A 6000-nucleotide genomic window follows, 5' to 3' on the forward strand; every position below is an offset into this window, starting at 1 on the left:
GAGTATCTCAATAGAGACAGTAGCAGCATCTACTACTTTGCAAGGACTAGAAAAGTGGAAGATAGACAACAATATAAAGAGGACATACAGTTATTTTTATCTTCCCTTTAAGGTACTGCAGCAGTGGGAAAAGTCTGAGTTCAAAGATCTGGCCCATATTTATTTTCCTGTAATCTTTCTATTCCAATTTTCACTGGTACCAGAAAAAAAATAGCAACACGTGGACCCATACAACTGTAAATTCATAACTGGCAAGTGGAACTCAGTATTTAAAATGTATTTATTAGAAATAGAATTGCTATTATCAATGCAAAAGTGTAAAACCCTACTACCTAAGGCTGGTGCTGTACAATTGCAAGTGGGTAAGGACTTCACTACGAATATTTATCTCAGTTGGTCTTTTCTCACCCTGCTTTTGTATTCAAAATAGGATTTCCCTGAAGTTAAACAGAATGAAATGTCACTGGTATGAATGATCACAGAACCCAAAGTTTAAACTTGTGCCCTAGAAATCCTAGAAATGCATTCATCCAATCAAGTAAGAGTGAAAATGCCATATGCGTTCTCAAAAAAAAAAACAAGAGAAAAAATAGCCTTAGTGTAGAGATTGCTAATAACAAGTCCATGGTAAAGGAGAAGGGCAGAACTCTAACCCATAAGACTAAAAGTGTTTAACAAAATCATGAAGCAAACAGGTTCAGGGGAATTGAGGTTACTGATATCCCTTACGCATAGTAGAAAAGGCTATGTATACTTCGTAGATTAATTTAGCAGTTTATTCCCTAAAGCTTAGTCACAATATGCTTATGTGTTTTCTTGCATGGCTGCTTTGGATGACCAATGACCTCTCAGGAACATTTTAGCAAGGGTTGACACCAGTGGTTAACTAATTACTCCTGACATTTTGCATTATGCTGTCAGCTGTCATGCATGAAGACAAACCTATTTTCTACTAGAGAATAAGAAACCCCTGTACAATTAGTTCTACATAACTGTATTTTGAAAAACTGTCAAAGCAAGTTAGCTCACTAGTGATTCCATCTCCAGGCATCAAGTTCTTAATTTTTTTATACACTCAAGAACAAAAATTCAACAACATAAAATAACACAAATTAAGTATAATGAGTATTTCTCACCCAAGAAATTACTGTATGAACACAAGGAAGTTTAGCAAAAGCTGTGTTGCAATGGATGGCTGAACAAGATCCGTCTTAAAAACCAGGGAATGTTGATATCACCTATCTCCAAGAGCAGAAAACTATAAACCTTACGTAGAACAAGACCAGACTCTGAAGAGTATGTGGACCAGATAAGAACAGAAACAGAAAAATCCTCATCTACAGAGCAGCAGTTTAACTCACACTTCTGTCTGCTTGGGGACTGGAAAAGAGATGTGTTCCAGCCAGGGACACAAGCCTATTCCAAAGCTATTAGAAATGTTAGCTGTGAATCTCATTAATCAGACCCCTGAGTAAGCATGAGGGATGCCTGTTAGTGAACTTACGTGCTCCTTTGAGCAAGGACCTGGCTCATATCCTTCTTAGAGCACAGGCAGAGCCAGAAGATCATCTCATGCATCTGACTAAGAGCACAGGCAGAGCTAGATCATCTCATGCATCTGACTACACAGACATGCCTTGTCAGAGTACTGAAGAGATCCAGGTTATGGTCCTTAATGCCAGAGTTTTTGATCGTTGTGATCTGAAGAAAGAGGCTGAAAGCATCTAATATCAACAGTGCAGCAGCTGTCAGGTGAAATATAATAGATAAGGAGATAGGAAATGGGGCAAAGCTGAAATGATTGTGGATCAAAGGGAAATTCAGGAGTACTGTGTCCAACAGGGTAAGCTGCAGCCATCTTCAGCTGGCTTAACTGCTCATGTTCCTTGGAATGAGAAAGCTAATGCTCCTCACTGAAAGGGAACAGGGCTTCTGGAACAAGCCGCATGCTGTCTGCTCTCTGAACATTTCATCCTCTTTTTTCACCGTGAGGGAATAGACATGGAGAGGGCCACCCCATACTGCAAGGCTGTGTTTTGTGTATGTTCCATGCCAGAAAGCTGAAGGAACAGCAGGCCAACAGAGATCTTTAAAGAATCGGAAAAAAATGATGGAAGAAATATATTTGGCTGGCTAAGCCAGCAGAAGCAATACTGCATTTCCTTTTTTCTCCCAGACTCGAGCTTCTAAAAAGCAAAGGCAATGTTTTACTGATTTCTTATTTCCCCAGAGACGGGGAGCTGAAATTGTCAGAGAGAAAAGCAAATGAAAGTTGTGTCTGCATATGACAACTATTGCTGAAAAAAGCAATAATAAAAAAATGAATGTTTCTTGTATATATATTTGTTCAATTGCATTAGAACACAAGATGTCTGTTTGTTATAAAGTTACATTCTGCTCCATATAACAGAAGCATAAAGCTAGAATAACTCTGTTTGCATCAGACCAAAAGCAATAATAATGTCTTATAAAATTAATTTCAAGCTCCTCATGAAAGCAAGTCACTTTTTAGTAAGTATGTCATGGCATTAGTTTTTTGTTGTCATTTTAACAAAAACTGAGTTTCGAAAATCAGGTGTATATTTGAAGAAAGAGAACAGGCTAATTTTTTGAATGCCATTTGCAAGAATAACTTCATGCAGCTTTTTATGGGACGTGCTTTTCAGTTACTATGCAGATTTTTTACCTTTTACTACTATAACAACATAGTATTACTTTTAACTACAGCAGCAACTGGTATTTTCCAGTCAATTTACTCTGACTTACTACATGTAGATTTGATTTGGTGTTCCTCTGAAGGAAAAAAAAATTAAAAGATGCTTGGAATATACTAGAGTAGTAGTGCGAACAAAATAGTAACAGAAAAAGATCTTTTGGTGAAGCTATAACGTCCCTTATTTATAGAAATGAAAACCTTATCTGCCCAAATAAATACAATTTCAGCTGCCAACAAGCCATAAAAATAGCAAAAAACCCCAAAAGATAATGAAACATGGGAGAGAATGTCTTCCCCATGCTGAAGTGAAAAGAAACTTAGAAATTTTTAAGACATATTTGCATTGTGTGTATTATTGTTACTCATTACATCTAATCGAGTGGCATCTCAACATTTTCACTGACACTGAAACCCTACTAGAGACAGTCCCTGCCATAAAGACTAAATACAAAATCTAGGTTAAAAAAATGTTGTGATTAACCCTGTTTTACAAAACTAAAGCCCAAAGGATTGTAGGGCCAAACTTTGAGGAGTTCTGCACTCACAAAGCAGATCTAAATTTAGGCGTCCTAAATTTTCAGTCGGAAGCATCTCTACACAGCAAACTGAAGATAGATTGTAACACATGCGTGCTTATGCTGTACTTGTTTGTATGTGTGATGATAACAATGAACGTGCAGCAACAGAAAGTTAGAATGTATTGGCAACCACAGACTGTATAGTACAGGGCTTTCAACATAATTGCTAACACACACTAGAATAATTCATGTCCTTACATCTATACTGATATTGCTACCCATTCTGGCTGAGTTTCATTATCCAGTTATGCCTTTATTTCACTTTGTAGTCATATCTTCTGCAAACTCCAGGTTTTCAGAAGACTGTAGAAGCATTACATGTAGCTTCCTTTCTCAGTTGCAAAACCAGATACATCGAAATAAAGAAACTGTTAAACCATAGAGGAACAAACAGCTCATCTCTACTTCTGCAGTAGAAGACTTAGAATTGTTGCATATATAATACAACTCAGTAAAGTTTAAGGAGTTCCTGAAAAAGTAATCTTGCTTTGTTATCCCAAATTTGTAGGCTAGACCAATACATAAGTGATTTAATAACAGTGCACACAGCTTCACTAACATTTTTATGGACAGCTCAGTGAGAAAAGGAGAAAAAGCTTACTTCTAAGATCCATTTTAATATGCTACTTCTGGCTTTAAGGTGCGCAGGCAAAGAGTGTATGTGTAAGCTTAACAAAAGACAGACAGAAGATAGTTGGCACCATTTTCTTCACTGCCAAAGAAAAAACAGATGGAAACATTACCTCTGCAACTATATTTGAATTTTGGATTCTAGATGAGAAATGGTTAAGTCCGCTTATGTGATACCAAAATTGTTGCTAATCCCGATGACTGTAAGTAGACATACCTCAGAAGCTCTCCCCTCATTAGCTTTCCCATTCATTCTTGCAGATGCCAAAAGACCTTGGTAATTTGGATTATTATTTAACTTTGTGTAGTGTGTGTGGCTTCTCACAACCTGAACCAATAGCAGAACATTGTGGTGCAGACACAAAATTGTTTATCTAAATAACAAATAAAACATCCATTATTAATGAATAAGCCAGCACTGAAGGATGAACACTGTATTACACCAGTACTGAAACTAACTTTGAGGTTTTTGAGCCTGAGCATCTGTTGTGTGTTTTAGTTTAATTGGAACTGCATAAAATCTGGCAGTTTTGATTCCCAACGGCATGAGCAATTATTTTCTTTGGTTTAGATTCAGGCAGTTTCTCACACAATGCAGGATTTGCTGCAAGTTCTTTTAACAACAAAAAGTTGATATAAGATTATATTTTGAAGATATCTGCAGGTGTCCTCTGTAATTTACAATTTATAATACTTGTCACAGTTAATGAGATTGGTATATATATTGGTTTTGTTTGAGTAAGAGCCCACCATCCCGATACCTGCAGAAAAGTTGTAAAAAATCTCCTTCATATATCTGAGGGTTGTCTTCTACTACAGCGTAAAATTAAGACTGGAGATAGTAGATGGCAACCAAACCAAACTTTCAGGACTTTTTTAGGAAATTTTTGACTACGTGTTAAGATTGAGGGTCCATGAAATCATTTTCATTTTACAGACTGAGAACCTGAGGGACAGAAGCTGACAATGGGACATCATAAGAATACGGATTTTCCTCCTCTTAAACAAGAACAACAACATAGGATCATAGCAAGCACATCTTCTACATCTCCTCACATATATATTTCCACAGGAGCAAGCAGAGAAGCCATGCATACGTATGAGGCATGCACGAAGATCTGAATACAACAACAGGGGTGAAAAAGAACTTCTGACCCAAATTTAACCCATCACCTAGTTATCTATCTATTTAGTTACAGCACCACTGTTAACCTATGTCTTCACCTTTAGAATTCCTGAGACAAAGAATGTTCTGAATGTAACTGAGTTGTTTTCTAAGTCATTCACAGAAACATCTCTGAAAGTAGCTTGTGATCAGTCCTTTTCATGCAAACAGTGTATTTCCTACATTCATTCAGGCAAGCAAAATACATAGCACTCTTCAAAGTAGCCACTGCAGACCATTTCTGGCTTCAAATCTTCCAGCTAATTTAGAGATGCAAATAAAAAAGCTACCATTGGGGGCTATATGTATGGACCCGTGACTCCTTTGGAGTTACCATGTAGATAGACCAACAAATGAATTATATTCCTTCAACTATATAGCTTTTATTCATTTCTGTGTGAACAAAATTCTGACGGTAATAGTCTAAATAGAGAAGGAGCCTGAATGTTTGTTTTGTGGGTTCTAGGATAATATAAGCAAGTTGCTAAGAAGTGGTTTCCCTCTTTTCTCCTTTCCAGAATAGTTTGCAAAAGAACATGTTCAAACAGTAATTGCTTGTACAAAACGCAAGAAAATTTTGAAATAATTTATGCTGTATGACACTTCCCTTATGAAGTGAGAGACATTTAATATTCTGGGTGCTATTTTTTAATTAAAGCAAAAGAGCAATCTTGATAGATTTTTTTCTTCCAATAATGTACAAGTCATCCCCCTAAAACAAAGTGCTATGAACTAATTACCTCTTAGACAACAAGCAACTGCAAACCATGAATATGATATGCACTTCTTCACTGCAAAACATGAATAGAACATGATCGATGGAAAGATCTTTTAAGACAAATTATATCTAATCTCAGTAGAAGGAACTAGGTCTCTTCTTTCCTTTCTTTCCCCCCCCCCCCCCCCTTTTT

Source organism: Fulmarus glacialis, unplaced genomic scaffold, assembly GCF_000690835.1.
Source record: "Fulmarus glacialis isolate BGI_N327 unplaced genomic scaffold, ASM69083v1 scaffold3881, whole genome shotgun sequence".
Classification (NCBI taxonomy): domain Eukaryota; kingdom Metazoa; phylum Chordata; class Aves; order Procellariiformes; family Procellariidae; genus Fulmarus; species Fulmarus glacialis.